A 12,359-nucleotide genomic window follows, 5' to 3' on the forward strand; every position below is an offset into this window, starting at 1 on the left:
ATTTGATAAAAGACGCGGTCGAAACTGCTGTCAACTGTGTGAAGCCGGGAACAATGGCAAAAATTCTACTTGTATGATAATAAACATTTCGATAAGCACCGCGGAAATTTCACGTGGTATTTCTTTCGGCGTTTTCCTATTGCTAAACAGGAAGCCTGCAAAGCAAATAACCAACGTACGCACGTGCTCTGGACAGCAGGACCGAGCATCCGTCTCGCAGCAATGCGACTGAGTAAGCAATAGTTACCAGTTAGTCTACAGACTAACTGGTAACTACTGCTCACTACATCAAAGCAGCGGCAGTGCGCGCCCCCGGATCACGCGTGCTCTACGCGGCCATGCGCGCCCACTTCCGCGACAGCGCACTCGACGACAAACCGGTTCACCTTTAATGGACACAACATGTGCGCGGCACTAAAACACCCGGAGATCGCCGAGGGAGCAAGGGTAACTAACCCTTTCACCTCCACGACCCCCTCCTCCTTGTTTTCTTTTATACAAAAAAAAAAAGAAGCAACGTCACCCAGAACACGTAAAATGAAAGGGGATCGCGACGGATGCTTTTTTACGCAGCTCTGTGCGCACACGCAAACACCCACTGGGGGTAATTGAAACAACACGAGGAGCCACCGCGGTATGTCCAGGACAACACAACACGCTCGCAGCGCCGCAGGAACAAACGAGGCTGCACCACATAGCCTTGCACGGATGATCCGTTTTGTCATGATCGACGCGTCACGGAAGCACGCACCGCCCGTATAACGTTAAGTATACGTGCGTGCGTACGTACACACACGCAACGTTGAAAGAGGTCGCACGAAACCCGCTATCGGGCAAGATTTCTCGAGACGGGCAAAACACTCGGTGCAAGGCTCTTCCTACTAGAAAGCTTCGGCGGTGAAAGCGAAAGCGTGGTAAGTACGTCGCCCGCACACGCAACTATACGCAACTGGGCTATAGCTAGCGCGCGTGTTGGGTAGCAGTTGTTCCGGTATGAAGAAAGGAGGAGACCCGCGGCGGCCTCAGACAGGATAGCCTATCTATACGTGCTCTTCGCTGGGTGAGAATATGTGCTGCGAGCAGCGAGGTGGGAGTCTCCGAACCTGAGCTGGGGAGGATGCAGGCTTTAGCCGTCCCCGAAGCCGGTGCTCGCGACGATCTCTCTAACGCACGTCAGCACACAGACAGAGGACACTGGCAGCATGGTGAGGACTTACCTGCAAGAGAGAAAAGAATAACGTAAGTACACAAGGGAGTTTAGGTTGTAACGATCACTACGACACGACAAACCAAACCGTAATAAAACTCTTATATAATTTAACAGTCATTTCAACACGTTGTCCCTACATTATTGCCTTATGCAGCAAGGCTTCGACTGACACACCTTCACAAAGTGAAACGTTTAGTTGAAGACATTTGTGCGCATTGAAAAGGAAAGCAACAGTGAGTAATGGTATACAACGTGCACATGTGCGAGTATTCACCGATGCTAGACAACAATGCTCGACAAGACACGTACCAAGTGTGCTACCTTCACAAGCAACACGCACGCACATTTGCACAGAAACCGCCATGCTTGTAGCGCAGCCGATATAATGTTTGTTACTCTGTATTTTACCGCCATCATAATCAAATTAATGCCGGGATTTAGGGATCGCTAATAATTTGCTGTAAAGGCATTTTTCATTGCAGCAAATCTCCGTAGGGTTCGATAGCGCATTGGCACGTCGTTTTCAATTGAGCGTGTTATCACGATGGGACCAGATATGTTTGAAACTTCGGACGATCGAAACGCGGCAGACCAGATAAGCGATTGCGAAACACAAAGTGAAACCACGCATACAACGACACCAGCAAGTTGCCCGCTCACACAGCTGCACTCTGAACAAGCCGTGCAAGCTTGTCCGCATCAACGTCTCTGCGGCGACAAGACGCGAGTGGCGGTAAAAGCACAGACAGCGGGACAAAAGCAACGGCTCCCCTGACAAAGCAAAAATAATCTAAATAAACAACAACGCGAAGCCAGCCAGAGCGGAAACCGGCTCGCACGAAGAAGCAGCATTCGGAACTAGAATATCAACAAATCAGATGACGACACTTCTCTCTGCGACTACACGCTCAGAGAGATGTAAAATGTTGAGAGGTCGGCGAGAGGGTAGCAGCGAAGGACGTCGTATATAAAACTGGGAAAGGGTTGGTTGCAGGATGAAAGAAAAGAATAAAATAAAAAACGCCTCAGCCGTCAAGAATCACTCGCGCTCAAATGAGCATCGCGAGCACACACACCGAATGCGGCGGCAATGTGCGCGCGCGCTACAGAAGCAGCCAGCAGGGAATAAGGGAGAGGGGGTGGTTGGAAGGGGGCGGAGAGGCGCACCGGAGCCATTAGCATATATCGCGCACCTACGTGTCGACGCGACGCATCGCTGGTCGCGGCGACGACGACCACAATATGAATGATGCATCACGAAGACTAAGCAGGCGAGAGGGTGGTTAGCGAGAGGGAGAGAGAACGAGATGACACAGGGCGAAGGTAGGAACAACCGCGGCGACAAGAAGGGAAGGGGGGAGAAGCACGAGAAGGAGGAAGCACATCCACGGGACCGGCGGCCCAACACGGGCAGGAAGGCAGCGGCGTACGCACGCACAGCCGCACGCACACAAACACGCACCGACGACAGCGACCCTTCGAACAGAAGGAAGCGAGCAGCATCGGGCGCTCTTTCCCGACGAATAATATGGGCGCGCTCCCTCTGTGTATGTGTTTCGCCTTGCCCTTCTAGCGGAGACACTCCCCGTCGACAAGGCACGGCAAAGCTGAGCAGCCACATTTTCGCGCGTGTACGCGCAGAGGACGACACTTCGTAGCGGCAGCATAAATCAGCTCAAAATGCCGGCGAAACAAGAAGAACGCGCGCGACGTTGCTTCTCTCCCTTCCCCCTTTCGGCGCATCATCTCGGCAAACAACCAGAAGTCCTCTCCGAAGATGTGCGCGCGGGATTCCCAGAATCGCGATGCGCGCGGGTCCCCTGGAATGCGTGTCGTCTCGCTTCCTCGCCTTTCGGCGCGAACGTTGTGCTTTGCCCCGCGTCGAAAAGGATAGGTCCGATGCCGACTCTGTGACCGTACGCAGCCCCGCCCGCGCCTCTGCGTTGTGTGCGTCTGCATGTGCGGGAAGGAAACATCGACGTCGGGGCGCCAAGCCGGTCGTCCTCGTCGTCGTCCTAGCGTCGCGCTCCAGCGACCAAACCTCGAGTGCGATATGTGGCGCTGCAGCCGTCCTGGCGGCTAGAAGAAACGAGTACCGCGTCGTTCTTTCTTTCTCTCTCCCTCTGTCACGACCCCGAGACAAACGGGCCGCAAAGAGGGCACACAACTTCAACGATGACGCGGGAAGCGCATGTACCCCTTCTGGGAACCGGCTCCCTGGGCACCACCACAGTCCTTTCTAGGCTGTTGGCGCGACACCCAAGTTGGCGCGACACCCAAGAAATGCACTGCCGATGCTATGACGTCAGCCTTTGTACTCCTCAGCGCAACCCCAGCATAGCGGCGCTTTCTCGTCTTCTGTTACTTCTGTGAAAATGTCTATACCGATACAAAACCCCTTCACGACGCCGCCAGCAATCGTCAGGGCCCATGCTTCGTAATTGCAGACAGTTTCTTTGTGCGGTTTCTCCCGCAAACACGCTTCAAACACGCTTCCGCGGGGCCTCCGAAATCACAAAACGCTAAATGTTATACCACTACCAGTCACAGACGAGAAAGAAACAAGGGTACGACCACCAACCTAACATAACATACTATCTAGCCGAAAAAAGTCCCTTAGACACTAGAATCTTAAGAGAGACCGTCGACAACCCCAATGGTGGATGAACTGTCAGACAAGATAACTAAGGATGAAAAACAGACTGTCGACTCTCTTACGTAGTAAGATTGCTGCTGTCCTGGAAAGGAAGTCACGTAACGAAGAATGTAAACGCGTTGCTCATGGTGAGTTCCAGTGAACGGCAAGGGAGAACTACGATAATAAAACTTAACTTCGAAACACTGCTTTTGTTTCCCGTAATAGTTGAAAACGCCCTAATAATGAAAACATGAAAACAGAAAGGTAAAACCGAAATCATGACGCATTTCATTTGTTTGTGCACTTAATCAGACAGTAACGTAAAGAATACGCTCTTTGTCAAGATTAGCCGTAACTTTGTCGTATGGGGTATTCTAGAATAGGACGATTTTGTGAATAAAAACAATATTTGTTTGTCTGAAAATACGTGTTTACTTATTACGAATCTTTACTAGCACAATAGCTTCCTCGGGACAGCTCGCAACGAACAGCTCGGTAAGCTTTAGCGACTGATTGTAGATACGTACACGATACCAGAGATATAGGACTAAAGAGCTGTGATAGAAATCACATGAGAGGTGAACGCGTTCGCCTCAGGATTAATGATCAAACCCTCTCAGCGAGCGGCGGCTCAGCGATTTGACTCTGGTGAGTTCCGAAGCGTAGCCCCACGCGACGACTCGCTCCTTGCTTTCTAAACCACCTCTCACAGGGAGCCGCTATATAGGCACCGAGCGAAATTCAACGAAGCCAACGATTCGCCGCAAACGCCGTCAAGTATCAGCCGCATCACACAGCGTGCTTTTTTTTATGTGTATAGTTTCGGCTACGTGAACAAGCCTGAGACGTCGCCGTTAAAATGCAGAAGATTGCCATGCAAACCAGGGAGCTCCTCTATTTTCACTTCCCACCGATTTTCTTCTGAAGTGGGCACCATCAGCACATTCCGCACAGGGTCAGCTCCATAATAATAGCCTGGCTTAGGCCCGAAACAACGGAAAGGAAGGAAGAATAATTACAAGAAAGTGAAAGAAACAAATATATTATCTCTAAAAAAATCTTCGCCCTTTGTGTTTTGTTGCTTGCATAGTTTAGAATTTCGCTCGCAAAAGCGAAGGGAGGCGCTTCGCGCCGCGTTTGAGCGAGATGTAATTAATCTAATTGCCGCAATACGTCAAGTCGCGGCAGAAGCTTTATAGCGAGCGGGTACTCAGCCGATAGCGCCGAGCCGAGATGTGGTAGCTATATATACGGAGTCCGGCGCTGTTTAAGGCGCGTTTTCCGCCACTCCATCAAATCACCCGCGGGGGAGAGAGGAAAGAAGATAATGCGAAATAAGTACTAAACAAACGGAGGCGAGGGCACGAGCTGATGCACGGCGTTTAGGCCACACTCGTATACTTATAAAATTGCGGCCGGGGTACGAGAAACAGGGTAGGTCGCCTCGACCAACATAACCGGTCGAGGTTGACAAGAATAGAGGAGTCCGCGAAAATTAAGATGGGAAAGGGGTGGGAGGTGGAACAAGCTGTGATAGAGAGAGAAGGGAAAGATAAAGATAGGCTTCTCCTCTGTAATGCACGCGTGCATGGTGGAGAAACAATATAACAGACAAACAAACAAACAAACCACGAACACCAACCTCGCCTCACTGAGGGAGGACCTAGCTAGGGGCTGATAAATGGCCAGGCGAGATAAGTTCCGACTTAAAGATTCACTCGCGAAATGTGTGTATACGTAGTACGAGCGTTGTCAAAAGCGTCGGAGCGCAAATAAAAAAAAAATAAAAACAAAATGCTCACAGCTGCTCCGGGGTTGAAAGCGCCTCCCTTTCTGATAATATTTTTACGACGCTTCCAAACCACCTTCGTCGTAGTCGTACCACCAGCGACCGTTTCGGAACACTCGCTTGATTCACAACGATTGCTGGCTGCTTTCATTTGGACGAACGCGGACTACGCATGCCTCCGGAAATGAAAAAAAAAAAAGTAGACTAAAAGCGCGCGAGCGACGAGGCTGCATTTAAGCTTGATAGATCTGTAATCTGGACTAAACGAATTGTTCTTCCTCCTGAAGAGACCTCAGGAATGTCGCATCTTTCGGATCCCCGAGATGCGAAGATTTCATTATAAGACATCACTGGTCGTTTTATGTGCGTAGGTGCTCGTTTGCTTCAGTCGGGTTACGAGTATACGACGGTGCGCTTTATCTGTTATACGCCCGCCAGTATAGGGTGACTTTTGTTTAATGCGACGTACTACGATAACAGGAATTCCTGGGTCATTCAAAGCCAGATGGAACCGCTATACCGCTTGAATTCGAGTACAAGACAACGACTGCTTATAGCTATTACACCAAGTCTCACACAGTGAATGTTTCATACGTTTACATGTGCACATGCAATGCGTATACAATCAACCACATTTCTCCAGTTCACACAAGTGCTGCAGTAGAACTAGATGATTGCTCATGTTTCCTCTAACACTTGTCAGGTACATGCAAGTCCTCCTTATCTCAGCGATCAGAAAATAACCACTGCGCGCAATACACAGAACGGGGTATACGCAACAATATTTTCGTTGGCACTGGTCGCCTGGCGCTCGTAATTATTACGACCTTCACCTACACCATGTACAGGACCCATAATACCGCTATAGGTTGGAAATCGGTCTTAAGAAGTAAGCGTATAAAGTGTGTGTGTGTGTGTGTGTGTGTGTGTGTGTGTGTGTGTGTGTGTGTGTGTGTGTGTGTGTGTGTGTGTGTGTGTGTGTGTGTGTGTGTGTGTGTGTGTGTGTGTGTGTGTGTGTGTTCCACGCGCATCTCTCTCCCTCTTTACTAATTTCTTCTCTCCCGCTCAAAATGTTCCTGAGTAAATCCGTGCGCCGCTAGTGAAACGCGAACTGGTATTGACTAATCAAATTGGTCTTGATAAGGCCGTTCAATCGATAGCACATTTCCTCATTTGGTTGGACCTTCTACGTGCGACGAAGAGTGACACTAAGTTGAGAGTAAAAGGGCGGCTGTCAGTCGTGAATGTCGTGCACGCGAAAATCACCCGCAGTACGCTTTCGCGATCTCTCCGGCTTCCGCCAGTGATGCGCGGTTTTATCGGCGGAGAATCGAGCTTGCTGCTCAGGCCGCTTAGGCAAGTGCGCGGCAGAACAAAGGCTCCAGACGTCGCCAGAAGGTCTGGATGCTTCAGTCGGGCCGCCGATTGCTGGGAAGAAAAATCGGCCCGCCAATGTCTCTCGCCATACAGAAGGGGACGGCTCCGTTTACGAGCCGCCACACAGCGCGGCGAGCACTGAGAAGAAGCAGCCCAAGCAGCAGACCACCAGACCTCGCCGTTCGCGCGCCCAACTACGACTGGCCTTTGAGACAAGCGTCGACCCCGACGGCGAACTCTGACGCCAGGCTGCAGGGCTTCTTTTCTCTTTGGCCGCACGCGATCACACACAAAGGCACGCGAAGTGGTATATTGAGAAAGTCTGCTGCGGCGACTCGGCCTATTTGCCGTACGGGAATAAAAGCCGACCGCGGGCCAGACCCGACGCACCAGGGGTTTTACCGCATAGCAACAATCTCTGACGGGCGGCACCGTTGAATGCGAGTTCCGTAGGAGATGATAAAAAGGCTCGTACGATAATGCTAAACACTTCCTCATTTCCGCTGTTCTGATGTCGTTTGTTGAGTCCCCCTTTCAGCACTTGAATCAGTGGAGGACCATCTAGCATCCTCACATCGTTGAAGCAATGCGGAGAAGTACTATATATGCTACACCTCTCGGAGCTTCGTTGTGTGATTGAGTAGTAACACATCAAAAACAGCAGCGAGAAAGAAAACACGCGTAAACAAAGCAGAAGGAGGAATACACACTCCCGCTAGATCAACGGAGAGCATTTTTGGTGATATAGACCAAGCGAAGAGTCCCAACTGGTTAACCCCGCAACCTGTGATCCTTGGTGGCATGTTGAGTATATGGGCAATTAAAGAACTTGTGGTGGTAATAATGATTTATGTTCATGCGATTCCAATAAACATTCGGTTGCGAATCAGCACTATGGTTTGCCCCTGCTTCTTCGGCGTCCACGTCGTGTCTTGATAGATCTGTAATCGAATGGAGCTATTTTTTTTTTCGAATGGTGCTTTTTCGCGAAAGTGGAATCTTTTTGTTTTATTTTTCGAATGGCGATTCTCGCGATGGTGGAACCGTCACCAATTGGCACAGTTTTTGATTCGTCTACAGAATACTGTCTTTTTGTTTTATTTTTCGAATGGCGATTCTCGCGATGGTGGAACCGTCACCAATTGGCACAGTTTTTGATTCGTCTACAGAATACTGAAACTTTCGTGGACGAAAGTTATTTATTGCTTTTCTTTTAATTTTGGGGCAACCAGCCAATAAAATGGCTGTTCCTTGATTTCTGTTACCAAGAACAACAAAAAATACAGAAAAAAAACTAATTATTTCCACCAAGCCATTTGACAAACATTTACATATTAAAGGCCATTCATAAGTGATGCGCCCTATGTAAGCTAGGAACACGGCTTGGAAACATTTATTCACGGCACCGTATTTAGTCCGACGCCATCCCTCCCCCCTTCCTGCTTTTTTTTTCTTTCCTTAACAGCCACAATTTTCCGAAGTCCAAGCCAACACAAACCAAGCTACTGTAGGAAGAGAATTGTTACAAGAAAACAGACGCTGACACACAGATTCATTAGCGCCAAGCGCCAGCAAACGCCAGAGTGGGACAACATCCAAACGAGAGAGATACCACGCTGTTACATCATTTACGAAGAAATGCAGCGCCCTTTGACTTGGACTCTCGCCAGCAACAATTCCTTCAAAATGAACAAAAATTAAAAAAAAAACATCACGACGAAGCATTCAGCGCTTTACACACCTAAAAGCCACATCGCGGTGCGCATCTACCTAAAAGTATAAAATAACTTTGAAAAACAATTCGCAAAGACGTTCATTCGCCCCGCGGGGTCCGGCGCGTGTCGAGGTCCCTTTTCGCTTACTGTACACAGCACTCGCATTGTTTGGCCGTAGGGACTCATTCCTCATAGCGGGTCGTCGCAGAAAGTCCCGCGTACTATTGTTAGGCGCCTGCTATATAGGAGCATCGCTGAAACTCGACAATGCGGGCTGCACCCGTACTCCACGCGGCTGTAATCCATAGTAGTACGCGTATACGTTGTACGGCCGAAAATATAACACCACCCTCCCCCCTTTGCGAAACGGTAGTACACAGCGACCGAAACGAGGACTACGGGCGCACGTGTATGTGTGTGTGCGTAAGCTCGTGTTCGTGTTGCTGCTCGCTGTACACAACACCAACGCGCCGCCAGCCTGCCCGCAGCTGTTTCCCCCGAAAGAGGGACGCGCAGCCGATAGGGGGCGCTCTCGGAGGCTCGTATCGCCCCGCGAGGCGTCAAAGAGTTGAGAGACTCATTTGGACGATGATGGATGCTGCAGCGCGCCGCTCGCGGCTGTGCCTCTTCCTCCGCTTCTCGGTGGAGCCCGCGCGAGCTGCAGCGTGTAAGCAGCAACGCGCAACATTCTTGGCCGATTCCTCCGGGACTGTAGGCATTCCGCGGCGGGACGACGCCCGTCGATGATGGCTCTTCGAGTGCGGCGCGCCGCCCGAGATCGGTCGCGCGGCCCGCGCGCCTCGGCGAGGTGCTAAACTGAGAGAACAATCCCTTTCGAGGCCTCTTCTATACACACATCGAATTTTCGACAGTGTCGAGGATAAGCGCGGCGTGGTTTTGTGGTTGCTATTCATGCTTCAGAGATAAAAGCAAAAAATAATAATAATAATAACGCTGAGGTGAGCCGCCGGAGGTGGAACACGCTTAAGCTTTTTGTTCTCGGGCTAATGCAGGCTACTTTTATGTTACTTCACAAAACACATTTCTCAAAAAAAGCCAAACGAAGAGGAACGTTACGGGACTAATTAAGCCTTAAGAACACGGTCGAAAGGGTGTAAATGTTAAACGTTAGCCCGATTAAACTTAAGAAAGTAAGTTACCAATAACGAGCCCCAAGTCGTTAAGGTAGTGTTTAAGGGCTAAGGTAGAGGGCCATGTATAGTTCCAAATGTATGTATGTATGTATGTATGTATGTATGTATGTATGTATGTATGTATGTATGTATGTATGTATGTATGTATGTATGTATGTATGTATGTATGTATGTATGCGTTTAGGCATGCACGTCAGCTTTTCCCACAATGTGTAACAACGGGCCATTTATTAACAACCCCAACGCTAGAACCACGAAGAATGCTTTAGAGGAAATTGAAGAGTACAGCTCCGTTGCTTGCCCTTTCACAAATGTTACACCGGTGCGACGCGTATGCGGAACGAACGAGCACGCCCTAACTCTCCTGGAGTTGAATTTGTGCCCCGTACATGATGCACAGGCGAGCGGTGACGAAATATCCTGAGGTTATAGGAATGGTGAAGCGACGGGCAATGTCACCTACGTATACATACATGTATAACAGATTCACCGGCCAGCTACAAGCGGCTCACTACAAATTCAGAACTAGCCACCCGGTGCAACCGGTGCAATCATGAAACAGCCGAGACCACGCACCACAGCAGGCGGATTTCGAATGCATCTCGCGCAGCACGCAAAATCGGATTATATACCGACCATTTTATACTGCGGCTATATGCATTACGTGCCCAGCATGCTTACAATCAGCGATGGCCTCCTGCTAAAGAAGACTACGACATGTACGCACGTGTCAGGGCGCTTTTTTAACTGTACGGTACCGCTTAACGAGCTGATGAATGATTGATTGACTGATATGTGGAGTTTAACGTCCCAAAACCACCATATTATGATAGACGCCGTAGTGGAGGACTTCGGAAATTTCGACCACATTGGGTTCTTTAACGTGCACTCAAATCTGAGCACTCGGGCCTACAGCACTTCCGCCTCCATCGGAAATGCAGCCGCCGCAGCCGCGATTCGAACCAGCGACCTGCGGGCCAGCAGCCGAGTACCTTAGCCACTATAGACCACCGCGGCGAGACCGCTTCGCGAGCTTCTAACACAAAGAAAGAAAACACGCATTCGAAGCGCTCCAATAGCCCCTGAAGCTATGGGAAACAGTTCACAACGCTACGATTTGAGCTTGACTCACGCATCGACCAAGCTCTCGTCCTTCAATCATTCGCAAGCGGCGAAACAATCGACAGAGAAAAGGAAGCAGGAAACCTTTTCACCGAAAGTCGAACAACAAACGTTGCCCCATGCAGTGCATGCAGACCGACAACCACAAAAGACAATCCCGCGGCTTAAGGAAAATAGACAATGTATGCGTTTTCGCTCATGTCTAACCTTCGCCTATAGATGGCCGAAGGACACGGTTAAGTCAAGACACGCAACTGCAACAGTTTATACTATGTGCAAGAGCGCACGAAACCGCCCTGCCTATGCTCCATCGCACGATGTATACTGTCCCTCGCCCTGCAAACACAGAGCGGAAGTGGAGCCGCTAATCCCCTAAGTCCTTAGTGCGGGACAGGCTACCACTCCAGCTTGTCAACGGAAAGCGGCTGTAACAGATCTGTCTTTTGTCTTTCTTTTATTTCCACGCATTGTCGACCGAGAACCGAACTGAGCTCGATCGTGAACGTATTGTGCACGCCGAAGAAAGAGCGGGCTTGAGGCGATAACGGAAGAGCGAGCGTCGACGAGATGTATCCCACGCGAGCTCCAATTTCGTCATCTCGCAGGCTTTTTCGCACCCCCATGCACGAGGCGGCGAGACGTTGCCCCGACCGTTAGTTCCGTGCAGCACGCGCGCCCGCTATGCGCCTGGCGAACGTCCAACCGGGAGAAACCTATTTTTCAACTGGGTCAGCGAGCAGTGGCCAGCTCTGGGCGCTAACAGAAATGTCTATCAGATCCTCGCCGTTGCCTTTGTTGTCGCAAGAACACGCTGCCATCCTCTATGCTCCACGGTAAGACCACCACACTAATTTCTCATCTCATAAGCAGGTCAAGACGTGTAAGTGCCGCTCCAACACGCAATGCGTACGGTGAACGTGAAGCAGCTCAGAGCGGCTGCGCTGTGCGAAAGTAAGCTGTTCAATTTCCACTGGATTCCCACATAAAATATGAGTAATTTCCGCAATACATATTTATTTCATTAATTCGCGCGAGTTTTTGTGAGCTACAAGTCCTGCACTTCCTGTACGAAATACTATTACAAGCGCAGTCACACCTAACTTAGTTGTAACTTAGTTCTACATGCTAGAGCACGTGTTGTTCATGGTGTGTCGAGACACTGCAGCGAGGCATGCAAAAAAGCCTTGAAGCACACAGAATCAGAGGCCGCAAACACGGTTACATAAGGAGATTTTGCTAATCACGCATCCGCGGTACTAATTGTACAAAAAGCTGCCATATAAAACCTCGAAGAATTGGGTCCACGATTCCGCTTGACATTCATAGAGCTCTGGTCCAACCACGCGTTGGGCGC

At 49.9% G+C, this 12,359-nt stretch overlaps 1 protein-coding gene across 3 annotated transcripts in view; it reads right to left on the reverse strand.

Annotated features, from left to right (window-relative positions):
• LOC119170524 (uncharacterized) overlaps positions 1 to 12,359 on the reverse strand; it is a 304,114-nt gene that overhangs the window by 229,534 nt on the left and 62,221 nt on the right. Inside the window, exon 2 of one of the 3 annotated variants that reach the window (XM_075887192.1) lies at positions 1,104 to 1,217. The exons of the other annotated variants lie outside the window; for them this stretch is intronic. The gene's annotated coding sequence lies outside the window, so the exon portion shown is untranslated. The remainder of the gene's footprint in view (positions 1 to 1,103; positions 1,218 to 12,359) is intronic. 3 annotated transcript variants of the gene reach the window in all.

Source organism: Rhipicephalus microplus, chromosome 2 (genome assembly GCF_043290135.1).
Source record: "Rhipicephalus microplus isolate Deutch F79 chromosome 2, USDA_Rmic, whole genome shotgun sequence".
In the NCBI taxonomy this organism is placed as follows: domain Eukaryota; kingdom Metazoa; phylum Arthropoda; class Arachnida; order Ixodida; family Ixodidae; genus Rhipicephalus; species Rhipicephalus microplus.